Raw genomic sequence first — 25,680 nt, 5'->3', positions numbered from 1 at the left:
GCCCTCAAGTCCTGGCAAGAACGCTTGGCCAAGGTGAAGCAACGGATCGGACTCTGGAGCCTCAGAACACTCACTTGTGAGGGTAAGGCACTCATCCTGCGTACTGAGGTCCTGCCCGTCTTGCACTACACGGCGCAGGCCTGGCCCCCACACGTCACTGTGTGCAGGGCCATTACCAGGGACAGTGTTTCACTTTGTCTGGGGATCCAAGATGGACAGAGTCAGGCGGGCCGTCATGTACAAGGAGCCTCGCAAGGGTGGGAAGGGCGTTCCAGATATCCCCACCCTCCTGCGATCCTCTTTTGTGTGTGATTGTGTCCGCCGGACTTTGCAAGTCAAGAATGGCTCCGCGGGCAGGTCCATGTCTCGCTTCTTCCTGCTTCCTCTTTGGAGGCGACTCGGCTGGGACAAGTGGGAACAGCTCCTTCCCCTACAACTGGACGACGCCATGGTTCTACGGAGACGTCGTTCGATTTGTGGGGAGCATCAACTGGAGGGACTCAAGCCCGACTTGTGGAAGCCCAAAACTATCCACAAGCTAATCAGAGCAAGGATGACATGGAGAACATCACAGGACTTCACCAGGACACGCTGGAGACTGTGTGGACAAATGTGTCGTCTGACAGGCTGACCAACGGGCACAAGGACTTGTCGTGGATGGCGATTCAGGGCGGACTGCCCGTCCGGTCATTCATGCATGCCCGGAACCTGTGCAAGACCCGGTACTGCCCAAGGTGCCCCTTCGTGGAGGAAACATCTTTGCACACTTTTGGGACTGCGGATTTGCACAGCGCCTATTGACTGCACTTGAGGACGACCTGAGGAACTCTGTCCCCAGGGCGAGCCTATCGCACCATTCTGTGCTTTAACGGACTCTTCCCTGGGGTTCATACCGTCGGAGCCATCCAGGAGGCTTGGCGCCTTATGAACTGCTTCAAGGATGCCGTTTGGGTCGCCAGGAACCGGCTCATCTTGAGGAGGGAGAGGATGTCCATCCAGGACTGCCGCAGGCTGATCCACAGCCTGCTCAGAGACTATTCCATCATGGACGGTCCGGAGGACGAGGACGAGGACTAAACCCTCCTCCCCCTCTCCCCTTATGTGTCTTGTCTTTCAATAAAGCTTCGGCCTGTGATTTTCCCCTCCCCATCCCCTTTTTCCCAATCCCCATCCCTTATCACGGTTCGTCGTACTGTATTGATTGACATGCTTTTTCTTCAGATTGAGTGTTTTGTGTAGCATAGGGGTTGTGATGTGTCTAGTTAGTGCGTTGTATCCTCATGCTAGTAAATATGATGTAGAATTCTGTGTGTACTGGGCTGCGGCACTGTACACTGTCTGTTAACTTATTTTTGTGCTAATAAAAAGATATATTCAATCAAAAAAATCTGTTCTTATCAGTTTAATATCTGATACGTCCCCTATCTGGGGACCATATATTAAATGGATTTTTAGAACAGGGAGATGGAAAAAGAGCTTGCTCTGTCCACTCCACGCATTGACCTGGTATTGCAGTATCTCCAGGACCGGTGCACCCCTTCTTAATGCCAGTTTCTAAAATCAGAAAGAATTGAATTCAATGTTTTTTGTTCATTTTGCTTGTTTTGTCGGATTTTGGGATGGACTCTTTGGCTTTGCTTTTCTTCTCCTCATTGGATTTTTCATGTTCAAAGTTGCAGAAGGCAGATTACAGCTCATTTTGTTCAACTTCAGCAACTGTGCATTGCATTGCCATGTAATGTGATGCAATGCTATCTTTCTAGCTCTCCCTTTTTACTTCCTTTTGGATAAACAGACATATTAGGCAAGCATTTTGGAGCTTTCACCTAAATAACTACAGGTGGTGAGATAAGCTGCACAATATAATTGACCTTTCAGTATATTGTTGCACACACACCATCTATTTAGCAAATGCCCTTGTTATCAACAGCAGCCTTTTAAACTCACCTGAGCTAACAGGTATGTGCGCTGGTTACTCTGCTGCGCTTAAAATTTCTTTTTTGGTTTGCTACAATGCCTTTTCTGAAACGTTGTCTCCTTCTGCTGGAACACTGACTTCTTTCATTTAATGCCTGCAGACTATAAAAGAGAACCCAACCCAAAAAGTTTGGTTGATTAGTCTGGGCATTCTGTTAAACTGTTGCTTATGGCGGTCTCTGTGAGCTTCTCAGCGACATTCAGCCAGCCAGGTATCCTGCCTGCAGTAGATGGAATATGGCAATGGAACGCTGGCTGCGCGTGTCATAATAGGCTCTGAGCCTTTTATATACCTGTGCACAGCAGCAGCCACCTTCAGTCTGCTGCTGGACAGCCAGCAGCAGCAGCAGGAGAGGTATGTAATCAGGGAGCCCTCCTGCTAAGGGTAGACAGCTGCTCGTTCCACCCCACCCCCGCCTTAATTGGTTCTCCTCCCTTCCAACGGTGTTGAGGCGGGTGGGAACAGCAGGGGGTGAAGGTGCTGTGTTTAAAGAGGTGGAGTTATGCAGATCTAAAACGCGTGGATTGCAGCAGCAGCTAAGCCGAAAAGTGCAGGCATGTAAGGGATCTAGAGGTTGACAACATGTCTTCTTAACGGGAGTCCAGGAGTCATCTCCACAAATGGACTTTTCAGGATCCTTGGGTGGCTCCGTAGTTTGAAACCAATTCTGGTTATCGCTCTCGGCCTTTTGGCTAAGATCAGTGTAGTATCTGTTCTTATCAGTTTAATATCTGATACGTCCCCTATCTGGGGACCATATATTAAATGGATTTTTAGAACAGGGAGATGGAAAAAGAGCTTGCTCTGTCCACTCCACGCATTGACCTGGTATTGCAGTATCTCCAGGACCGGTGCACCCCCTTCTTTAATGCAGTTTCTAAAATCAGAAAGAATTGAATTCAATGTTTTTTGTTCATTTTGCTTGTTTGTCGGATTTTGGGATGGACTCTTTGCTTTGCTTTTCTTCTCCTCATTGGATTTTTCATGTTCAAAGTTGCAGAAGCCAGATTACAAGCTCATTTTGGTTCAACTTCAGCAACTGTGCATTGCATTGCCATGTAATGTGATGCAATGCTATCTTTCTAGCTCTCCCTTTTTACTTCCTTTTGATAAACAGACATATTAGGCAAGCATTTTGGAGCTTTCACCTAAATAACTACAGGTGGTGAGATAAGCTGCACAATATAATTGACCTTTCAGTATATTGTTGCACACACACCATCTATTTAGCAAATGCCCTTGTTATCAACAGCAGCCTTTAAACTCACCTGAGCGACAGGTATGTGCGCTGGTTACTCTGCTGCGCTTAAAATTTCTTTTTTGGTTTGCTACAATGCCTTTCTGAAACGTTGTCTCCTTCTGCTGGAACACTGACTTCTTTCATTTAATGCCTGCAGACTATAAAAGAGAACCCAAACCCAAAAAGTTTGGTTGATTAGTCTGTGGCATTCTGTTAAACTGTTGCTTATGGCGGTCTCTGTGAGCTTCTCAGCGACATTCAGCCAGCCAGGTATCCTGCCTGCAGTAGATGGAATGTGGCAATGGAACGCTGGCTGCGCGTGTCATAATAGGCTCTGAGCCATTTATATACCTGTGCACAGCAGCAGCCACCTTCAGTCTGCTGCCAGTCTGCTGCTGGACAGCCAGCAGCAGCAGCAGCAGGAGAGGTATGTAATCAGGAGCCCTCCTGCTAAGGGTAGACAGCTGCTCGTTCCACCCCACCCCCCGCCTTAATTGGTTCTCCTCCCTTCCAACGGTGTTGAGGCGGGTGGGAACAGCAGGGGGTGAAGGTGCTGTGTTTAAAGAGGTGGAGTTATGCAGATCTAAAACGCGTGGATTGCAGCAGCAGCAAGCCGAAAAGTGCAGGCATGTAAGGGATCTAGAGGTTGACAACATGTCTTCTTAACGGGAGTCCAGGAGCTCATCTCCACAAATGGACTTTTCAGGATCCTTGGGTGGCTCCGTAGTTTGAAACCAATTCTGGTTATCGCTTCTCGGCCTTTTGGCTAAGATCAAGTGTAGTATCTGTTCTTATCAGTTTAATATCTGATACGTCCCCTATCTGGGGACCATATATTAAATGGATTTTTAGAACAGGGAGATGGAAAAAGAGCTTGCTCTGTCCACTCCACGCATTGACCTGGTATTGCAGTATCTCCAGGACCGGTGCACCCCTTCTTTAATGTAGTTTCTAAAATCAGAAAGAATTGAATTCAATGTTTTTTGTTCATTTTGCTTGTTTGTCAGATTTTGGGATGGACTCTTTGGCTTTGCTTTTCTTCTCCTCATTGGATTTTTCATGTTCAAAGTTGCAGAAGCCAGATTACAAGCTCATTTTGGTTCAACTTCAGCAACTGTGCATTGCATTGCCATGTAATGTGATGCAATGCTATCTTTCTAGCTCTCCCTTTTTACTTCCTTTTGGATAAACAGACATATTAGGCAAGCATTTTGGAGCTTTCACCTAAATAACTACAGGTGGTGAGATAAGCTGCACAATATAATTGACCTTTCAGTATATTGTTGCACACACACCATCTATTTAGCAAATGCCCTTGTTATCAACAGCAGCCTTTTAAACTCACCTGAGCTAACAGGTATGTGCGCTGGTTACTCTGCTGCGCTTAAAATTTCTTTTTTGGTTTGCTACAATGCCTTTTCTGAAACGTTGTCTCCTTCTGCTGGAACACTGACTTCTTTCATTTAATGCCTGCAGACTATAAAAGAGAACCCAACCCAAAAAGTTTGGTTGATTAGTCTGTGGCATTCTGTTAAACTGTTGCTTATGGCGGTCTCTGTGAGCTTCTCAGCGACATTCAGCCAGCCAGGTATCCTGCCTGCAGTAGATGGAATGTGGCAATGGAACGCTGGCTGCGCGTGTCATAATAGGCTCTGAGCCTTTATATACCTGTGCACAGCAGCAGCCACCTTCAGTCTGCTGCTGGACAGCCAGCAGCAGCAGCAGCAGGAGAGGTATGTAATCAGGAGCCCTCCTGCTAAGGGTAGACAGCTGCTCGTTCCACCCCACCCCCCGCCTTAATTGGTTCTCCTCCCTTCCAACGGTGTTGAGGCGGGTGGGAACAGCAGGGGGTGAAGGTGCTGTGTTTAAAGAGGTGGAGTTATGCAGATCTAAAACGCGTGGATTGCAGCAGCAGCAAGCCGAAAAGTGCAGGCATGTAAGGGATCTAGAGGTTGACAACATGTCTTCTTAACGGGAGTCCAGGAGCTCATCTCCACAAATGGACTTTTCAGGATCCTTGGGTGGCTCCGTAGTTTGAAACCAATTCTGGTTATCGCTTCTCGGCCTTTTGGCTAAGATCAAGTGTAGTATCTGTTCTTATCAGTTTAATATCTGATACGTCCCCTATCTGGGGACCATATATTAAATGGATTTTTAGAACAGGGAGATGGAAAAAGAGCTTGCTCTGTCCACTCCACGCTTTGACCTGGTATTGCAGTATCTCCAGGACCGGTGCACCCCTTCTTTAATGCAGTTTCTAAAATCAGAAAGAATTGAATTCAATGTTTTTTGTTCATTTTGCTTGTTTGTCGGATTTTGGGATGGACTCTTTGGCTTTGCTTTTCTTCTCCTCATTGGATTTTTCATGTTCAAAGTTGCAGAAGCCAGATTACAAGCTCATTTTGGTTCAACTTCAGCAACTGTGCATTGCATTGCCATGTAATGTGATGCAATGCTATCTTTCTAGCTCTCCCTTTTTACTTCCTTTTGGATAAACAGACATATTAGGCAAGCATTTTGGAGCTTTCACCTAAATAACTACAGGTGGTGAGATAAGCTGCACAATATAATTGACCTTTCAGTATATTGTTGCACACACACCATCTATTTAGCAAATGCCCTTGTTATCAACAGCAGCCTTTTAAACTCACCTGAGCTAACAGGTATGTGCGCTGGTTACTCTGCTGCGCTTAAAATTTCTTTTTTGGTTTGCTACAATGCCTTTTCTGAAACGTTGTCTCCTTCTGCTGGAACACTGACTTCTTTCATTTAATGCCTGCAGACTATAAAAGAGAACCCAACCCAAAAAGTTTGGTTGATTAGTCTGTGGCATTCTGTTAAACTGTTGCTTATGGCGGTCTCTGTGAGCTTCTCAGCGACATTCAGCCAGCCAGGTATCCTGCCTGCAGTAGATGGAATGTGGCAATGGAACGCTGGCTGCGCGTGTCATAATAGGCTCTGAGCCTTTATATACCTGTGCACAGCAGCAGCCACCTTCAGTCTGCTGCTGGACAGCCAGCAGCAGCAGCAGGAGAGGTATGTAATCAGGAGCCCTCCTGCTAAGGGTAGACAGCTGCTCGTTCCACCCCACCCCCCGCCTTAATTGGTTCTCCTCCCTTCCAACGGTGTTGAGGCGGGTGGGAACAGCAGGGGGTGAAGGTGCTGTGTTTAAAGAGGTGGAGTTATGCAGATCTAAAACGCGTGGATTGCAGCAGCAGCAAGCCGAAAAGTGCAGGCATGTAAGGGATCTAGAGGTTGACAACATGTCTTCTTAACGGGAGTCCAGGAGCTCATCTCCACAAATGGACTTTTCAGGATCCTTGGGTGGCTCCGTAGTTTGAAACCAATTCTGGTTATCGCTTCTCGGCCTTTTGGCTAAGATCAAGTGTAGTATCTGTTCTTATCAGTTTAATATCTGATACGTCCCCTATCTGGGGACCATATATTAAATGGATTTTTAGAACAGGGAGATGGAAAAAGAGCTTGCTCTGTCCACTCCACGCATTGACCTGGTATTGCAGTATCTCCAGGACCGGTGCACCCCTTCTTTAATGCAGTTTCTAAAATCAGAAAGAATTGAATTCAATGTTTTTTGTTCATTTTGCTTGTTTGTCGGATTTTGGGATGGACTCTTTGGCTTTGCTTTTCTTCTCCTCATTGGATTTTTCATGTTCAAAGTTGCAGAAGCCAGATTACAAGCTCATTTTGGTTCAACTTCAGCAACTGTGCATTGCATTGCCATGTAATGTGATGCAATGCTATCTTTCTAGCTCTCCCTTTTTACTTCCTTTTGGATAAACAGACATATTAGGCAAGCATTTTGGAGCTTTCACCTAAATAACTACAGGTGGTGAGATAAGCTGCACAATATAATTGACCTTTCAGTATATTGTTGCACACACACCATCTATTTAGCAAATGCCCTTGTTATCAACAGCAGCCTTTTAAACTCACCTGAGCTAACAGGTATGTGCGCTGGTTACTCTGCTGCGCTTAAAATTTCTTTTTTGGTTTGCTACAATGCCTTTTCTGAAACGTTGTCTCCTTCTGCTGGAACACTGACTTCTTTCATTTAATGCCTGCAGACTATAAAAGAGAACCCAACCCAAAAAGTTTGGTTGATTAGTCTGTGGCATTCTGTTAAACTGTTGCTTATGGCGGTCTCTGTGAGCTTCTCAGCGACATTCAGCCAGCCAGGTATCCTGCCTGCAGTAGATGGAATGTGGCAATGGAACGCTGGCTGCGCGTGTCATAATAGGCTCTGAGCCTTTATATACCTGTGCACAGCAGCAGCCACCTTCAGTCTGCTGCTGGACAGCCAGCAGCAGCAGCAGCAGGAGAGGTATGTAATCAGGAGCCCTCCTGCTAAGGGTAGACAGCTGCTCGTTCCACCCCACCCCCCGCCTTAATTGGTTCTCCTCCCTTCCAACGGTGTTGAGGCGGGTGGGAACAGCAGGGGGTGAAGGTGCTGTGTTTAAAGAGGTGGAGTTATGCAGATCTAAAACGTGTGGATTGCAGCAGCAGCAAGCCGAAAAGTGCAGGCATGTAAGGGATCTAGAGGTTGACAACATGTCTTCTTAACGGGAGTCCAGGAGCTCATCTCCACAAATGGACTTTTCAGGATCCTTGGGTGGCTCCGTAGTTTGAAACCAATTCTGGTTATCGCTTCTCGGCCTTTTGGCTAAGATCAAGTGTAGTATCTGTTCTTATCAGTTTAATATCTGATACGTCCCCTATCTGGGGACCATATATTAAATGGATTTTTAGAACAGGGAGATGGAAAAAGAGCTTGCTCTGTCCACTCCACGCATTGACCTGGTATTGCAGTATCTCCAGGACCGGTGCACCCCTTCTTTAATGCAGTTTCTAAAATCAGAAAGAATTGAATTCAATGTTTTTTGTTCATTTTGCTTGTTTGTCGGATTTTGGGATGGACTCTTTGGCTTTGCTTTTCTTCTCCTCATTGGATTTTTCATGTTCAAAGTTGCAGAAGCCAGATTACAAGCTCATTTTGGTTCAACTTCAGCAACTGTGCATTGCATTGCCATGTAATGTGATGCAATGCTATCTTTCTAGCTCTCCCTTTTTACTTCCTTTTGGATAAACAGACATATTAGGCAAGCATTTTGGAGCTTTCACCTAAATAACTACAGGTGGTGAGATAAGCTGCACAATATAATTGACCTTTCAGTATATTGTTGCACACACACCATCTATTTAGCAAATGCCCTTGTTATCAACAGCAGCCTTTTAAACTCACCTGAGCTAACAGGTATGTGCGCTGGTTACTCTGCTGCGCTTAAAATTTCTTTTTTGGTTTGCTACAATGCCTTTTCTGAAACGTTGTCTCCTTCTGCTGGAACACTGACTTCTTTCATTTAATGCCTGCAGACTATAAAAGAGAACCCAACCCAAAAAGTTTGGTTGATTAGTCTGTGGCATTCTGTTAAACTGTTGCTTATGGCGGTCTCTGTGAGCTTCTCAGCGACATTCAGCCAGCCAGGTATCCTGCCTGCAGTAGATGGAATGTGGCAATGGAACGCTGGCTGCGCGTGTCATAATAGGCTCTGAGCCTTTATATACCTGTGCACAGCAGCAGCCACCTTCAGTCTGCTGCTGGACAGCCAGCAGCAGCAGCAGCAGGAGAGGTATGTAATCAGGAGCCCTCCTGCTAAGGGTAGACAGCTGCTCGTTCCACCCCACCCCCCGCCTTAATTGGTTCTCCTCCCTTCCAATGGTGTTGAGGCGGGTGGGAACAGCAGGGGGTGAAGGTGCTGTGTTTAAAGAGGTGGAGTTATGCAGATCTAAAACGCGTGGATTGCAGCAGCAGCAAGCCGAAAAGTGCAGGCATGTAAGGGATCTAGAGGTTGACAACATGTCTTCTTAACGGGAGTCCAGGAGCTCATCTCCACAAATGGACTTTTCAGGATCCTTGGGTGGCTCCGTAGTTTGAAACCAATTCTGGTTATCGCTTCTCGGCCTTTTGGCTAAGATCAAGTGTAGTATCTGTTCTTATCAGTTTAATATCTGATACGTCCCCTATCTGGGGACCATATATTAAATGGATTTTTAGAACAGGGAGATGGAAAAAGAGCTTGCTCTGTCCACTCCACGCATTGACCTGGTATTGCAGTATCTCCAGGACCGGTGCACCCCTTCTTTAATGCAGTTTCTAAAATCAGAAAGAATTGAATTCAATGTTTTTTGTTCATTTTGCTTGTTTGTCGGATTTTGGGATGGACTCTTTGGCTTTGCTTTTCTTCTCCTCATTGGATTTTTCATGTTCAAAGTTGCAGAAGCCAGATTACAAGCTCATTTTGGTTCAACTTCAGCAACTGTGCATTGCATTGCCATGTAATGTGATGCAATGCTATCTTTCTAGCTCTCCCTTTTTACTTCCTTTTGGATAAACAGACATATTAGGCAAGCATTTTGGAGCTTTCACCTAAATAACTACAGGTGGTGAGATAAGCTGCACAATATAATTGACCTTTCAGTATATTGTTGCACACACACCATCTATTTAGCAAATGCCCTTGTTATCAACAGCAGCCTTTTAAACTCAACTGAGCTAACAGGTATGTGCGCTGGTTACTCTGCTGCGCTTAAAATTTCTTTTTTGGTTTGCTACAATGCCTTTTCTGAAACGTTGTCTCCTTCTGCTGGAACACTGACTTCTTTCATTTAATGCCTGCAGACTATAAAAGAGAACCCAACCCAAAAAGTTTGGTTGATTAGTCTGTGGCATTCTGTTAAACTGTTGCTTATGGCGGTCTCTGTGAGCTTCTCAGCGACATTCAGCCAGCCAGGTATCCTGCCTGCAGTAGATGGAATGTGGCAATGGAACGCTGGCTGCGCGTGTCATAATAGGCTCTGAGCCTTTATATACCTGTGCACAGCAGCAGCCACCTTCAGTCTGCTGCTGGACAGCCAGCAGCAGCAGCAGCAGGAGAGGTATGTAATCAGGAGCCCTCCTGCTAAGGGTAGACAGCTGCTCGTTCCACCCCACCCCCCGCCTTAATTGGTTCTCCTCCCTTCCAACGGTGTTGAGGCGGGTGGGAACAGCAGGGGGTGAAGGTGCTGTGTTTAAAGAGGTGGAGTTATGCAGATCTAAAACGCGTGGATTGCAGCAGCAGCAAGCCGAAAAGTGCAGGCATGTAAGGGATCTAGAGGTTGACAACATGTCTTCTTAACGGGAGTCCAGGAGCTCATCTCCACAAATGGACTTTTCAGGATCCTTGGGTGGCTCCGTAGTTTGAAACCAATTCTGGTTATCGCTTCTCGGCCTTTTGGCTAAGATCAAGTGTAGTATCTGTTCTTATCAGTTTAATATCTGATATGTCCCCTATCTGGGGACCATATATTAAATGGATTTTTAGAACAGGGAGATGGAAAAAGAGCTTGCTCTGTCCACTCCACGCATTGACCTGGTATTGCAGTATCTCCAGGACCGGTGCACCCCTTCTTTAATGCAGTTTCTAAAATCAGAAAGAATTGAATTCAATGTTTTTTGTTCATTTTGCTTGTTTGTCGGATTTTGGGATGGACTCTTTGGCTTTGCTTTTCTTCTCCTCATTGGATTTTTCATGTTCAAAGTTGCAGAAGCCAGATTACAAGCTCATTTTGGTTCAACTTCAGCAACTGTGCATTGCATTGCCATGTAATGTGATGCAATGCTATCTTTCTAGCTCTCCCTTTTTACTTCCTTTTGGATAAACAGACATATTAGGCAAGCATTTTGGAGCTTTCACCTAAATAACTACAGGTGGTGAGATAAGCTGCACAATATAATTGACCTTTCAGTATATTGTTGCACACACACCATCTATTTAGCAAATGCCCTTGTTATCAACAGCAGCCTTTTAAACTCACCTGAGCTAACAGGTATGTGCGCTGGTTACTCTGCTGCGCTTAAAATTTCTTTTTTGGTTTGCTACAATGCCTTTTCTGAAACGTTGTCTCCTTCTGCTGGAACACTGACTTCTTTCATTTAATGCCTGCAGACTATAAAAGAGAACCCAACCCAAAAAGTTTGGTTGATTAGTCTGTGGCATTCTGTTAAACTGTTGCTTATGGCGGTCTCTGTGAGCTTCTCAGCGACATTCAGCCAGCCAGGTATCCTGCCTGCAGTAGATGGAATGTGGCAATGGAACGCTGGCTGCGCGTGTCATAATAGGCTCTGAGCCTTTATATACCTGTGCACAGCAGCAGCCACCTTCAGTCTGCTGCTGGACAGCCAGCAGCAGCAGCAGCAGGAGAGGTATGTAATCAGGAGCCCTCCTGCTAAGGGTAGACAGCTGCTCGTTCCACCCCACCCCCCGCCTTAATTGGTTCTCCTCCCTTCCAACGGTGTTGAGGCGGGTGGGAACAGCAGGGGGTGAAGGTGCTGTGTTTAAAGAGGTGGAGTTATGCAGATCTAAAACGCGTGGATTGCAGCAGCAGCAAGCCGAAAAGTGCAGGCATGTAAGGGATCTAGAGGTTGACAACATGTCTTCTTAACGGGAGTCCAGGAGCTCATCTCCACAAATGGACTTTTCAGGATCCTTGGGTGGCTCCGTAGTTTGAAACCAATTCTGGTTATCGCTTCTCGGCCTTTTGGCTAAGATCAAGTGTAGTATCTTTCGAAAAGGCGGTTTTGGATGTTGGCCGCCCTAGTAGATTGATACATTATGCACACTGGGGTTTAGGCGCTTGTTAGTACGCCAGGTGGCTAATATCGTCATCTGGTGGAAAGCATGGCCCCCCAGGATCGACGCCATTGGGCCGGGGAAGATCGAAAGCCCGAAGTGTGAAGTGCCCCAGGAGTGGTGACCCTGGGGTGCCTTAACTCACTGGGATTGGGAACCCCACTTGAGTTTATGGCACATTTGCACAAGCACTTCAAATTTTCTTTCTTCGCACACACCCTTATTCCGGGCCTTCTGGCCTTAGGATGGGGAATTTTTCAATTCCCGCTCGAAGGTCCGGGCAGTATTATACTGTGAAACCTTCACTATTTATTTAATTTCTTTGTCACTGTGTGTCCACTTATTCACGTGTGTCACGTCCTACTAGGATTTTGTCGGGATGCGGTTCCCTTACGGGTTCCTCTCTTGGCAGGTCTAGGGGGGGAGTGTGTGGCCATCAGGTTCCGCTCCCCCCTGAACCCCCCTGGCTCTCCTCTTTCGGGAGGAGAGCGTTGTTGGCTCCCCTCTTCTGGGAGGGGAGCACAGTCTTTGGCTCCCAGTGCCTTGCTCGGGTGAGAACTCGGGCAGGTGCTGGGGGTAAGATTGGGTCGCCTCTGGCTTCGGCTGGAGGTGGCTTTTTGTCCCTGTTCCTCGCTGTGGCCTTTTGGCTCGGAGGGACGGGGAATGGTTTGGGGGACCCTTCTCCTTTTGGAGAGGGTTTCAAGAAGACCAGCATCCTAGTGCATTTTTTTTGTGGCACTTGTCACTTTTTTAAGCGCACTCGGGTTTTGTACACGAATTCGGGCTTTCGATAAAAAAAAAAAAAAAAATCTGTTCTTATCAGTTTAATATCTGATACGTCCCCTATCTGGGGACCATATATTAAATGGATTTTTAGAACAGGGAGATGGAAAAAGAGCTTGCTCTGTCCACTCCACGCATTGACCTGGTATTGCAGTATCTCCAGGACCGGTGCACCCCTTCTTTAATGCAGTTTCTAAAATCAGAAAGAATTGAATTCAATGTTTTTTGTTCATTTTGCTTGTTTGTCGGATTTTGGGATGGACTCTTTGGCTTTGCTTTTCTTCTCCTCATTGGATTTTTCATGTTCAAAGTTGCAGAAGCCAGATTACAAGCTCATTTTGGTTCAACTTCAGCAACTGTGCATTGCATTGCCATGTAATGTGATGCAATGCTATCTTTCTAGCTCTCCCTTTTTACTTCCTTTTGGATAAACAGACATATTAGGCAAGCATTTTGGAGCTTTCACCTAAATAACTACAGGTGGTGAGATAAGCTGCACAATATAATTGACCTTTCAGTATATTGTTGCACACACACCATCTATTTAGCAAATGCCCTTGTTATCAACAGCAGCCTTTTAAACTCACCTGAGCTAACAGGTATGTGCGCTGGTTACTCTGCTGCGCTTAAAATTTCTTTTTTGGTTTGCTACAATGCCTTTTCTGAAACGTTGTCTCCTTCTGCTGGAACACTGACTTCTTTCATTTAATGCCTGCAGACTATAAAAGAGAACCCAACCCAAAAAGTTTGGTTGATTAGTCTGTGGCATTCTGTTAAACTGTTGCTTATGGCGGTCTCTGTGAGCTTCTCAGCGACATTCAGCCAGCCAGGTATCCTGCCTGCAGTAGATGGAATGTGGCAATGGAACGCTGGCTGCGCGTGTCATAATAGGCTCTGAGCCTTTATATACCTGTGCACAGCAGCAGCCACCTTCAGTCTGCTGCTGGACAGCCAGCAGCAGCAGCAGCAGGAGAGGTATGTAATCAGGAGCCCTCCTGCTAAGGGTAGACAGCTGCTCGTTCCACCCCACCCCCCGCCTTAATTGGTTCTCCTCCCTTCCAACGGTGTTGAGGCGGGTGGGAACAGCAGGGGGTGAAGGTGCTGTGTTTAAAGAGGTGGAGTTATGCAGATCTAAAACGCGTGGATTGCAGCAGCAGCAAGCCGAAAAGTGCAGGCATGTAAGGGATCTAGAGGTTGACAACATGTCTTCTTAACGGGAGTCCAGGAGCTCATCTCCACAAATGGACTTTTCAGGATCCTTGGGTGGCTCCGTAGTTTGAAACCAATTCTGGTTATCGCTTCTCGGCCTTTTGGCTAAGATCAAGTGTAGTATCTGTTCTTATCAGTTTAATATCTGATACGTCCCCTATCTGGGGACCATATATTAAATGGATTTTTAGAACAGGGAGATGGAAAAAGAGCTTGCTCTGTCCACTCCACGCATTGACCTGGTATTGCAGTATCTCCAGGACCGGTGCACCCCTTCTTTAATGCAGTTTCTAAAATCAGAAAGAATTGAATTCAATGTTTTTTGTTCATTTTGCTTGTTTGTCGGATTTTGGGATGGACTCTTTGGCTTTGCTTTTCTTCTCCTCATTGGATTTTTCATGTTCAAAGTTGCAGAAGCCAGATTACAAGCTCATTTTGGTTCAACTTCAGCAACTGTGCATTGCATTGCCATGTAATGTGATGCAATGCTATCTTTCTAGCTCTCCCTTTTTACTTCCTTTTGGATAAACAGACATATTAGGCAAGCATTTTGGAGCTTTCACCTAAATAACTACAGGTGGTGAGATAAGCTGCACAATATAATTGACCTTTCAGTATATTGTTGCACACACACCATCTATTTAGCAAATGCCCTTGTTATCAACAGCAGCCTTTTAAACTCACCTGAGCTAACAGGTATGTGCGCTGGTTACTCTGCTGCGCTTAAAATTTCTTTTTTGGTTTGCTACAATGCCTTTTCTGAAACGTTGTCTCCTTCTGCTGGAACACTGACTTCTTTCATTTAATGCCTGCAGACTATAAAAGAGAACCCAACCCAAAAAGTTTGGTTGATTAGTCTGTGGCATTCTGTTAAACTGTTGCTTATGGCGGTCTCTGTGAGCTTCTCAGCGACATTCAGCCAGCCAGGTATCCTGCCTGCAGTAGATGGAATGTGGCAATGGAACGCTGGCTGCGCGTGTCATAATAGGCTCTGAGCCTTTATATACCTGTGCACAGCAGCAGCCACCTTCAGTCTGCTGCTGGACAGCCAGCAGCAGCAGCAGCAGGAGAGGTATGTAATCAGGAGCCCTCCTGCTAAGGGTAGACAGCTGCTCGTTCCACCCCACCCCCCGCCTTAATTGGTTCTCCTCCCTTCCACCGGTGTTGAGGCGGGTGGGAACAGCAGGGGGTGAAGGTGCTGTGTTTAAAGAGGTGGAGTTATGCAGATCTAAAACGCGTGGATTGCAGCAGCAGCAAGCCGAAAAGTGCAGGCATGTAAGGGATCTAGAGGTTGACAACATGTCTTCTTAACGGGAGTCCAGGAGCTCATCTCCACAAATGGACTTTTCAGGATCCTTGGGTGGCTCCGTAGTTTGAAACCAATTCTGGTTATCGCTTCTCGGCCTTTTGGCTAAGATCAAGTGTAGTATCTGTTCTTATCAGTTTAATATCTGATACGTCCCCTATCTGGGGACCATATATTAAATGGATTTTTAGAACAGGGAGATGGAAAAAGAGCTTGCTCTGTCCACTCCACGCATTGACCTGGTATTGCAGTATCTCCAGGACCGGTGCACCCCTTCTTTAATGCAGTTTCTAAAATCAGAAAGAATTGAATTCAATGTTTTTTGTTCATTTTGCTTGTTTGTCGGATTTTGGGATGGACACTTTGGCTTTGCTTTTCTTCTCCTCATTGGATTTTTCATGTTCAAAGTTGCAGAAGCCAGATTACAAGCTCATTTTGGTTCAACTTCAGCAACTGTGCATTGCATTGCCATGTAATGTGATGCAATGCTATCTTTCTAGCTCTCCCTTTTTACTTCCTTTTGGATAAACAGACATATTAGGCAAGCATTTTGGAGCTTTCACCTAAATAACTACAGGTGGTGAGATAAGCTGCACAATATAATTGACCTTTCAGTATATTGTTGCACACACACCATCTATTTAGCAAATGCCCTTGTTATCAACAGCAGCCTTTTAAACTCACCTGAGCTAACAGGTATGTGCGCTGGTTACTCTGCTGCGCTTAAAATTTCTTTTTTGGTTTGCTACAATGCCTTTTCTGAAACGTTGTCTCCTTCTGCTGGAACACTGACTTCTTTCATTTAATGCCTGCAGACTATAAAAGAGAACCCAACCCAAAAAGTTTGGTTGATTAGCCTGTGGCATTCTGTTAAACTGTTGCTTATGGCGGTCTCTGTGAGCTTCTCAGCGACATTCAGCCAGCTAGGTATCCTGCCTGCAGTAGATGGAATGTGGCAATGGAACGCTGGCTGCGCGTGTCATAATAGGCTCTGAGCCTTTATATACCTGTGCACAGCAGCAGCCACCTTCAGTCTGCTGCTGGACAGCCAGCAGCAGCAGCAGCAGGAGAGGTATGTAATCAGGAGCCCTCCTGCTAAGGGTAGACAGCTGCTCGTTCCACCCCACCCCCCGCCTTAATTGGTTCTCCTCCCTTCCAACGGTGTTGAGGCGGGTGGGAACAGCAGGGGGTGAAGGTGCTGTGTTTAAAGAGGTGGAGTTATGCAGATCTAAAACGCGTGGATTGCAGCAGCAGCAAGCCGAAAAGTGCAGGCATGTAAGGGATCTAGAGGTTGACAACATGTCTTCTTAACGGGAGTCCAGGAGCTCATCTCCACAAATGGACTTTTCAGGATCCTTGGGTGGCTCCGTAGTTTGAAACCAATTCTGGTTATCGCTTCTCGGCCTTTTGGCTAAGATCAAGCGTAGTATCTGTTCTTATCAGTTTAATATCTGATACGTCCCCTATCTGGGGACCATATATTAAATGGATTTTTAGAACAGGGAAATGGAAAAAGAGCTTGCTCTGTCCACTCCACGCATTGACCTGGTATTGCAGTATCTCCAGGACCGGTGCACCCCTTCTTTAATGCAGTTTCTAAAATCAGAAAGAATTGAATTCAATGTTTTTTGTTCATTTTGCTTGTTTGTCGGATTTTGGGATGGACTCTTTGGCTTTGCTTTTCTTCTCCTCATTGGATTTTTCATGTTCAAAGTTGCAGAAGCCAGATTACAAGCTCATTTTGGTTCAACTTCAGCAACTGTGCATTGCATTGCCATGTAATGTGATGCAATGCTATCTTTCTAGCTCTCCCTTTTTACTTCCTTTTGGATAAACAGACATATTAGGCAAGCATTTTGGAGCTTTCACCTAAATAACTACAGGTGGTGAGATAAGCTGCACAATATAATTGACCTTTCAGTATATTGTTGCACACACACCATCTATTTAGCAAATGCCCTTGTTATCAACAGCAGCCTTTTAAACTCACCTGAGCTAACAGGTATGTGCGCTGGTTACTCTGCTGCGCTTAAAATTTCTTTTTTGGTTTGCTACAATGCCTTTTCTGAAACGTTGTCTCCTTCTGCTGGAACACTGACTTCTTTCATTTAATGCCTGCAGACTATAAAAGAGAACCCAACCCAAAAAGTTTGGTTGATTAGTCTGTGGCATTCTGTTAAACTGTTGCTTATGGCGGTCTCTGTGAGCTTCTCAGCGACATTCAGCCAGCCAGGTATCCTGCCTGCAGTAGATGGAATGTGGCAATGGAACGCTGGCTGCGCGTGTCATAATAGGCTCTGAGCCTTTATATACCTGTGCACAGCAGCAGCCACCTTCAGTCTGCTGCTGGACAGCCAGCAGCAGCAGCAGCAGGAGAGGTATGTAATCAGGAGCCCTCCTGCTAAGGGTAGACAGCTGCTCGTTCCACCCCACCCCCCGCCTTAATTGGTTCTCCTCCCTTCCAACGGTGTTGAGGCGGGTGGGAACAGCAGGGGGTGAAGGTGCTGTGTTTAAAGAGGTGGAGTTATGCAGATCTAAAACGCGTGGATTGCAGCAGCAGCAAGCCGAAAAGTGCAGGCATGTAAGGGATCTAGAGGTTGACAACATGTCTTCTTAACGGGAGTCCAGGAGCTCATCTCCACAAATGGACTTTTCAGGATCCTTGGGTGGCTCCGTAGTTTGAAACCAATTCTGGTTATCGCTTCTCGGCCTTTTGGCTAAGATCAAGTGTAGTATCTGTTCTTTTAAGAACACAAGAGCTACGATCTACACTTGACGAGAGCGATCAAACTCGGAAGGAGAAGAGCTTCGGAGCCCAGCTGACATCAGAGAACGAAGGCGGATATCGGTGGGAGGAAGAAGCTCTAAAGAATCCAGAAGAAGACGAAGACTCGGAGAAGAATCGGGCTGTCCTGTGGAATCTTCGAGGAAGAAAATCATCGAGACAAAGACCTTTCGGGGAATTTGTCCAGAACACGACGGGAGAAGAATCTGCATAGCTCCACCCATTCCGGGAAGAGTTCCAGATCCAGCTCCAAGAAGTAACTGCAGGAGGAAAGCCATGGCAAGCGCTGCGAGGAAGGCCGAAAAGAAGAGCCTGGAGCTGGGGACAGCCAGGAGGGCCCAGCCAGGAGCCGATTCTGACCCCAAGGACTCTGCCTCCACGACTGGCCAGCAGAAGGGACCCCAGAAGCCCCGCCACGAAGCTCCAGCCCTGGAGCCATGGATGCGGCAGACGGTGGCCCTGAAGCTGAAGGAAGTGGATGGGAGGGTGCCGGACATGTCCTCGGACGTGTTCTGCCAGAAGATGCTGCTGGATCGAGGCTTCTCCAGGTCGGACACCCTCAGCATCCAGACCTTCTTGACGGGGATCTTCTTCGTCACCTTCGCCACTGTGAACACCTGCAGGAGGTTCTGGGAAATGGTAAGCGCAAAAGGACCGGATAATTCTTTCTCTGCCTTTACAGGTAGCTGCCCTATCCAGAGGGATGAAAGGAGGATCACGGTCTCCATGCGCAACCCGCACACCCCAGGCCAAGACATCTGTACCTTCCTGAGACGCTTCTGTTTGGTTGTGAAGGAACCCTCTCACATCCTGAATGGACTCGGCTTCTGGACAGGTAAGTGGTCAGTGACCGTTAGACTTCACAGGGACCTGGCGTACTCAGACGGACTTCGGCACCTGCCCCCGACATTCTCCCTGGGCAACTCCTACGGCCTCATCTATTACCCGGACATGCCGCGGAACTGCAGGAGATGCGGCAAGAACGGCCACGAGATGAAGGACTGCAAGGAGGATGCCTGCAGGATTTGTCGAGTGACGGGACACAGCTCGAAGGACTGCCCGAAGAAGACGTCCTGCAACCTGTGTGGGCTGGCGGCTCATCTGTACAAGGATTGCCCCAGGCGTGAGAGATCCTGGGCATCGGTGGTTGCGACGACCCCAGCTACGGAGGACAAGGCCCCGACGACCAGGCCTGTGAAGGTCAAGGACGCGACGACCAAGGCCCCAGCGGCCAAGGCCGAGATGACCAAGGCCAAAGCGGTCAAGGAGTCGGTGGCCAAAGCCCCAGCGACGGTCCCAGCAGCTCCGAAGCAGAAGAAAAAGTCAAAGGAGGGTAAGAGTTCTGTCACCCCTCTCTCGATCCCTCCCCCTGCCACCCCCGTCCAATCCCCCCCCACCCCGGCCACCCCTGCTGAGGATTCCTCTTCCTCTTCCTCCTTCCCCTACTCCTCAGCAGGTGTCCTTTCCCCTGCCCCGGCAGCCACTCTCCCTCCCCAGACCATGGTAGCGGTGGAATTAACCTTTCCTCCACCCGCCGCTATCTATTCCGAGGAGGATTTTCCCCTTCTTGTCTCCCCAGTTCCAACCCGGGGAAAGAGGAAGGTGGAGGACAGCCCTGCTACTGAATCCTCCAAAAAGAAGATTCTGGATTTCGTAGGCGAAAAGGAGGATACCCTCCCTGAGCCAGAAGAGATGGAGCACATGGTTGAGACCCTGGTGGCCGAGCCAGAAGAGGAGGAACTGGTGGTCGCCGAGATTGAGGCCGCGCTGCTTGACCAGATGGAGGAAGAGGGCCTGCTGGTGATCCCGTCACCAGCAGTCAACACCGACGAGGGACCACCCGACCGGAGTGGTAACTAAGGTGTATTGCCTGCGCTAACTTTTTCTTTTTTCCCTACATGATGGCTAATATTAACTTATTTTCCATTAATGTCAGGAGCATCAAGGACAAGTTCAGACGTCAGACTATTTATGCCTTCCTTACTTCCCAGTTGTGTGATGTTTATATGTTGCAGGAATGTTCCCTTCCCTCCTCTAGGTCCTTCAAACATCTGGCCAGGGAGTGGTCCCACGGTCCATCCTACTGGTCCGGTGGGGGTGACTGCAAGTCTGCGGGGGTCGCAATTCTGATCAGGGGGGGCGCATTCACGCTTGAGTCCGTCCAGGAGCTCATCTGCGGCAGGGCTCTTGTTGTAGATGGCAACTGGGCGGGAGAACCTGTCAGGTTCATCAACGTGTATGCGTCCCCACTGAAGAATGAGCGTTTGGAGCTTTTCCAGACCCTGCAGCTTCAGCTTGCCACCACCAGGACCTTAGTGATGGCCGGGGATTTCAACTGCCCCATCGAGGAGGACGGTCGTAGTTCTGGCACATCTGCCAAGTTGGACATCACGTCCAAGCTGCTCATCGAGATGGTAACCGAGGCCTCTCTTCAGGACGTGGTGGGCTCCATGGGGAGAGGCTCCACGAACTATTCGTGGAGCCGACCCGATGGCTCACTCCGCTCCAGGATTGACTTTGTGTTCACCTCTCGGGCAGTCAGGCAGAGTAGGCACTCGATGGTCTCCTGCTTCTTCTCCGACCACAGAGCCATTCACTTACAAGGTGTCCTCGGCGACGGTTTTCCGTCCGGCCCCGGCTCCTGGAAGCTGAATTGTGCTCTGCTGGCTCAGGATGAAGTCGTGGAGGAGCTGAGAGCAGCCTACGCAATGTGGCAGTCCTACAAGGGTAGCTTCCAAACAGTCTCTGATTGGTGGGAATATGTTAAACTTGAGTTTCGCTGTTTCTTTCAGGCCAAGGGTCGACAACAGGCGTGTGAGAAGAGGAGGGACTTCAGAGGGCTGCAGCGCGAGCTGCGGTCGCTGCAGGACCTTCTTCACTGCGGCTGGGACGTGAGGGAGGAGCTGGAGGAGACCAAGAAGAGCCTGAAAAGGCACTTTGAGGAGGAGTCCAAGCGAATCATCTTCCGTTCCAAAGTGGAGAATCTGGAGAAGGGTGAGAAATGTAACTCATTCTTTTTCAGGAAACTTCATGCCGGTCACACGCCCCTGAACGAGCTGCGAGACGAGAGCGGAAACATGCGACGTGGGAAGGAGGACGTGATGAGGGTCGTCAGCGACTTCTACAGCGAACTCTACTCCCACAAGACTACCGACCCCGACGCTGCTGATAAGTTCCTGTCAGGTATCACTAACCATCTTGATCCTGCAGGCACGGCAGCCTTGGACAAACCTCTGATGGTGGGCGAATTGCTCTCTGCCGCTAAATCCTTTAGGACCGGCAGGACCCCGGGCAGTGATGGTCTTCCAGCGGAGCTCTATGTAGCGCTGGGAGACCTCATCTGTCCGGACCTGTTGGACCTGTACGAGGAGATGGTGGTGGAGGGTAGAATGCCTCCATCTTTGAGGGAAGGAATGGTCACAATCCTGTACAAGCGGAAGGGAGAGAGGTGCGACCTGAGGAATTGGCGTCCCATCACTCTGCTCAACGTGGACTACAAGATCCTGGCCAAGACGATGGCGACACGACTTAAGACGGTCATCGGACGGATCATCCACCCGGACCAGACCTGCGGCATCCCTGGACGTCGCATCGCAGACAGCCTCGCTCTCGTGCGGGACACGGTCGAGTACATCAAGGTCCGCCGCGCACACGCGGCCCTGGTCTCCTTGGATCAGGAGAAGGCCTTCGACCGGGTTTCCCACGAGTTCATGGGCCGAGCTCTGCACCGGTTAGGTTTGGGTAACATGTTTTGTTCGTATGTCCGTCTGATGTATTTTGATATCCACAGCTCGGTGTTGGTGAACGGCTGGAAGACTGACCCCTTCCCTGTCCTCTCTGGGGTCAGACAAGGCTGCCCTCTATCACCTCTTCTTTTTGTTTGTGTTATAGAACTCTTCGCAGAGGCTATCCGGCAGAATGGAGAGATCAGAGGGATCACCGCACCGGGTCCGGGACGACACGAGGTCAAGTGCTCGCTCTACATGGACGACGTCACCGTCTTCTGCGCTGATCGTGGTTCAGTCGACGCCCTCGTCCAGACGTGTGAGAGGTTCGGCCGGGCTTCAGGGGCCAAAGTCAACTGCAGGAAGTCGGAAGCCATGCTCTTCGGGGATTGGCAGCCGGCCTCCTCCGCCCCCTTCCCCTTCAACATTCAACCGGATTTCCTCAAGGTGCTGGGAGTCTGGTTCGGGAAGGAAGGAGCGGCCCTCAAGTCCTGGCAAGAACGCTTGGCCAAGGTGAAGCAACGGATCGGACTCTGGAGCCTCAGACACCTCACTTGTGAGGGTAAGGCACTCGTCCTGCGTAATGAGGTCCTGCCCGTCTTGCAGTACACGGCGCAGGCCTGGCCCCCACACGTCACTGTGTGCAGGGCCATTACCAGGACAGTGTTTCACTTTGTCTGGGGATCCAAGATGGACAGAGTCAGGCGGGCCGTCATGTACAAGGAGCCTCGCAAGGGTGGGAAGGGCGTTCCAGATATCCCCACCCTCCTGCGATCCTCTTTTGTGTGTGATTGTGTCCGCCGGACTTTGCAAGTCAAGAATGGCTCCGCGGGCAGGTCCATGTCTCGCTTCTTCCTGCTTCCTCTTTGGAGGCGACTCGGCTGGGACAAGTGGGACAGCTCCTTCCCCTACAACTGGACGACGCCATGGTTCTACGGAGACGTCGTTCGATTTGTGGGGGAGCATCAACTGGAGGGACTCAAGCCCGACTTGTGGAAGCCCAAAACTATCCACAAGCTAATCAGAGCCAAGGATGACGTGGAGAACATCACAGGACTTCACCAGGACACGCTGGAGACTGTGTGGACAAATGTGTCGTCTGACAGGCTGACGAACGGGCACAAGGACTTGTCGTGGATGGCGATTCAGGGCGGACTGCCCGTCCGGTCATTCATGCATGCCCGGAACCTGTGCAAGACCCGGTACTGCCCAAGGTGCCCCTTCGTGGAGGAAACATCTTTGCACACTTTTTGGGACTGCGGATTTGCACAGCGCTTATTGACTGCACTTGAGGACGACCTGAGGAACTCTGTCCCCAGGGCGAGCCTATCGCACCATTCTGTGCTTTACGGACTCTTCCCTGGGGTTCATACCGTCGGAGCCATCCAGGAGGCTTGGCGCCTTATGAACTGCTTCAAGGATGCCGTTTGGGTCGCCAGGAACCGGCTCATCTTGAGGAGGGAGAGGATGTCCATCCAGGACTGCCGCAGGCTGATCCACAGCCTGCTCAGAGACTATTCCATCATGGACGGTCCGGAGGACGAGGACGAGGACTAAACCCCTCCTCCCCCTCTCCCCTTATGTGTCTTGTCTTTCAATAAAGCTTCGGGCCTGTGATTTTCCCCTCCCCATCCCCTTTTTCCCAATCCCCATCCCTTATCACGGTTCGTCGTACTGTATTGATTGACATGCTTTTTCTTTCAGATTGAGTGTTTTGTGTAGCATAGGGGTGTGATGTGTCTGGTTAGTGCGTCGTATCCTCATGCTATGTAAATATGATGTAGAATTCTGTGTGTACTGGGCTGCGGCACTGTACACTGTCTGTTAACTTATTTTTTGTGCTAATAAAAGATATATTCAATCAAAAAAAAATCTGTTCTTATCAGTTTAATATCTGATACGTCCCCTATCTGGGGACCATATATTAAATGGATTTTTAGAACAGGGAGATGGAAAAAGAGCTTGCTCTGTCCACTCCACGCATTGACCTGGTATTGCAGTATCTCCAGGACCGGTGCACCCCTTCTTTAATGCAGTTTCTAAAATCAGAAAGAATTGAATTCAATGTTTTTTGTTCATTTTGCTTGTTTGTCGGATTTTGGGATGGACTCTTTGGCTTTGCTTTTCTTCTCCTCATTGGATTTTTCATGTTCAAAGTTGCAGAAGCCAGATTACAAGCTCATTTTGGTTCAACTTCAGCAACTGTGCATTGCATTGCCATGTAATGTGATGCAATGCTATCTTTCTAGCTCTCCCTTTTTACTTCCTTTTGGATAAACAGACATATTAGGCAAGCATTTTGGAGCTTTCACCTAAATAACTACAGGTGGTGAGATAAGCTGCACAATATAATTGACCTTTCAGTATATTGTTGCACACACACCATCTATTTAGCAAATGCCCTTGTTATCAACAGCAGCCTTTTAAACTCACCTGAGCTAACAGGTATGTGCGCTGGTTACTCTGCTGTGCTTAAAATTTCTTTTTTGGTTTGCTACAATGCCTTTTCTGAAACGTTGTCTCCTTCTGCTGGAACACTGACTTCTTTCATTTAATGCCTGCAGACTATAAAAGAGAACCCAACCCAAAAAGTTTGGTTGATTAGTCTGTGGCATTCTGTTAAACTGTTGCTTATGGCGGTCTCTGTGAGCTTCTCAGCGACATTCAGCCAGCCAGGTATCCTGCCTGCAGTAGATGGAATGTGGCAATGGAACGCTGGCTGCGCGTGTCATAATAGGCTCTGAGCCTTTATATACCTGTGCACAGCAGCAGCCACCTTCAGTCTGCTGCTGGACAGCCAGCAGCAGCAGCAGCAGGAGAGGTATGTAATCAGGAGCCCTCCTGCTAAGGGTAGACAGCTGCTCGTTCCACCCCACCCCCCGCCTTAATTGGTTCTCCTCCCTTCCAACGGTGTTGAGGCGGGTGGGAACAGCAGGGGGTGAAGGTGCTGTGTTTAAAGAGGTGGAGTTATGCAGATCTAAAACGCGTGGATTGCAGCAGCAGCAAGCCGAAAAGTGCAGGCATGTAAGGGATCTAGAGGTTGACAACATGTCTTCTTAACGGGAGTCCAGGAGCTCATCTCCACAAATGGACTTTTCAGGATCCTTGGGTGGCTCCGTAGTTTGAAACCAATTCTGGTTATCGCTTCTCGGCCTTTTGGCTAAGATCAAGTGTAGTATCTTTTGAAAAGGCAGTTTTGTCCTTGGGCTGCCCTAGTAAATTGATGCATATTACACACTGGTTTGGTGCACTTGTTAGTACGCCAGGTGGCTCATAGAGTTATCTGATGGAAAACATGGCCCTCCAGGATCGAAGTCACTAGGCTGGGTAAGTGTGAGGGCTTTGGAGCAATGTGCCCCAGGAGTAGGCGCCCTGGTGGGAGTCCAAGCTTACTGGGACTGGGAACCCCAGAAAGACTTGGCTTCGTAGCACGCCGCACCTTTGCCAATCATACTTTCTGAGCAACCCCCCCTATTCCTGGCCTCCGGGCTAGGAAGGGGAATTTTTATAAACCCGGTCGGAGGTCCGGTCAGCTTTGGGCTTAGAAACCAACACAGGCTCCAGCTCCACTAGGGTGGCAGCCTAGATGGAAGCTGGGAGCACGAAAACGGCTCTTCTCCGGCTTCGGCTAGGGAGAGCATCGGAGATCCCTGACCCTCGCTGTGGCCTTCTGGCTCGGAGGGATGGGGATGGTTTATTGGGGACCCTCTCCTCCGGGAAGGGTCCACATGAATCCTCGCCTCGTGCGCTGTTTTGGTGTGACTTCGGTCACATTTTTCAGTGCCTTGGATGCAGCTTCAATCAAAAAATCTGTTCTTATCAGTTTAATATCTGATACGTCCCCTATCTGGGGACCATATATTAAATGGATTTTTAGAACAGGGAGATGGAAAAAGAGCTTGCTCTGTCCACTCCACGCATTGACCTGGTATTGCAGTATCTCCAGGACCGGTGCACCCCTTCTTTA

At 48.3% G+C, this 25,680-nt stretch overlaps 14 non-coding genes and 3 pseudogenes across 14 annotated transcripts; all 17 read left to right on the top strand.

Annotated features, from left to right (window-relative positions):
- Positions 1 to 1,346: 1,346 nt before the first annotated feature.
- Positions 1,347 to 1,540, top strand: LOC141233249 (U2 spliceosomal RNA). The gene has a single exon (XR_012299398.1). It is a non-coding gene; the product is annotated as a U2 spliceosomal RNA (small nuclear RNA).
- A 1,109-nt stretch (positions 1,541 to 2,649) lies between these two features.
- On the top strand, positions 2,650 to 2,840 carry LOC141233242 (U2 spliceosomal RNA). Its single transcript, XR_012299392.1, has one exon. It is a non-coding gene; the product is annotated as a U2 spliceosomal RNA (small nuclear RNA).
- Positions 2,841 to 3,964: 1,124 nt separating this feature from the next.
- LOC141233155 (U2 spliceosomal RNA) lies at positions 3,965 to 4,155 on the top strand. Its single transcript, XR_012299308.1, has one exon. It is a non-coding gene; the product is annotated as a U2 spliceosomal RNA (small nuclear RNA).
- Positions 4,156 to 5,270: 1,115 nt separating this feature from the next.
- LOC141233221 (U2 spliceosomal RNA) lies at positions 5,271 to 5,461 on the top strand. Its single transcript, XR_012299372.1, has one exon. It is a non-coding gene; the product is annotated as a U2 spliceosomal RNA (small nuclear RNA).
- A 1,112-nt stretch (positions 5,462 to 6,573) lies between these two features.
- On the top strand, positions 6,574 to 6,764 carry LOC141233154 (U2 spliceosomal RNA). Its single transcript, XR_012299307.1, has one exon. It is a non-coding gene; the product is annotated as a U2 spliceosomal RNA (small nuclear RNA).
- Positions 6,765 to 7,879: 1,115 nt separating this feature from the next.
- LOC141233153 (U2 spliceosomal RNA) lies at positions 7,880 to 8,070 on the top strand. Its single transcript, XR_012299306.1, has one exon. It is a non-coding gene; the product is annotated as a U2 spliceosomal RNA (small nuclear RNA).
- A 1,115-nt stretch (positions 8,071 to 9,185) lies between these two features.
- On the top strand, positions 9,186 to 9,376 carry LOC141233152 (U2 spliceosomal RNA). The gene has a single exon (XR_012299305.1). It is a non-coding gene; the product is annotated as a U2 spliceosomal RNA (small nuclear RNA).
- A 1,115-nt stretch (positions 9,377 to 10,491) lies between these two features.
- Positions 10,492 to 10,682, top strand: LOC141233237 (U2 spliceosomal RNA). Its single transcript, XR_012299387.1, has one exon. It is a non-coding gene; the product is annotated as a U2 spliceosomal RNA (small nuclear RNA).
- A 1,115-nt stretch (positions 10,683 to 11,797) lies between these two features.
- On the top strand, positions 11,798 to 11,889 carry LOC141233321 (U2 spliceosomal RNA; annotated as a pseudogene).
- A 794-nt stretch (positions 11,890 to 12,683) lies between these two features.
- Positions 12,684 to 12,867, top strand: LOC141233283 (U2 spliceosomal RNA). Its single transcript, XR_012299426.1, has one exon. It is a non-coding gene; the product is annotated as a U2 spliceosomal RNA (small nuclear RNA).
- Positions 12,868 to 13,982: 1,115 nt separating this feature from the next.
- Positions 13,983 to 14,173, top strand: LOC141233150 (U2 spliceosomal RNA). The gene has a single exon (XR_012299303.1). It is a non-coding gene; the product is annotated as a U2 spliceosomal RNA (small nuclear RNA).
- Positions 14,174 to 15,288: 1,115 nt separating this feature from the next.
- Positions 15,289 to 15,479, top strand: LOC141233149 (U2 spliceosomal RNA). The gene has a single exon (XR_012299302.1). It is a non-coding gene; the product is annotated as a U2 spliceosomal RNA (small nuclear RNA).
- Positions 15,480 to 16,594: 1,115 nt separating this feature from the next.
- Positions 16,595 to 16,785, top strand: LOC141233240 (U2 spliceosomal RNA). The gene has a single exon (XR_012299390.1). It is a non-coding gene; the product is annotated as a U2 spliceosomal RNA (small nuclear RNA).
- Positions 16,786 to 17,900: 1,115 nt separating this feature from the next.
- Positions 17,901 to 17,994, top strand: LOC141233297 (U2 spliceosomal RNA; annotated as a pseudogene).
- Positions 17,995 to 23,542: 5,548 nt separating this feature from the next.
- On the top strand, positions 23,543 to 23,738 carry LOC141233256 (U2 spliceosomal RNA). The gene has a single exon (XR_012299405.1). It is a non-coding gene; the product is annotated as a U2 spliceosomal RNA (small nuclear RNA).
- Positions 23,739 to 24,853: 1,115 nt separating this feature from the next.
- LOC141233303 (U2 spliceosomal RNA) lies at positions 24,854 to 24,969 on the top strand (annotated as a pseudogene).
- A 524-nt stretch (positions 24,970 to 25,493) lies between these two features.
- On the top strand, positions 25,494 to 25,675 carry LOC141233246 (U2 spliceosomal RNA). Its single transcript, XR_012299395.1, has one exon. It is a non-coding gene; the product is annotated as a U2 spliceosomal RNA (small nuclear RNA).
- Positions 25,676 to 25,680: the final 5 nt, after the last annotated feature.

Source organism: Phyllobates terribilis, unplaced genomic scaffold (genome assembly GCF_046119375.1).
Source record: "Phyllobates terribilis strain yellow unplaced genomic scaffold, ASM4611937v1 Scaffold_572__1_contigs__length_1044912, whole genome shotgun sequence".
Classification (NCBI taxonomy): Eukaryota; Metazoa; Chordata; class Amphibia; order Anura; family Dendrobatidae; genus Phyllobates; species Phyllobates terribilis.
This window is presented reverse-complemented; position numbering and strand designations above follow the sequence as displayed.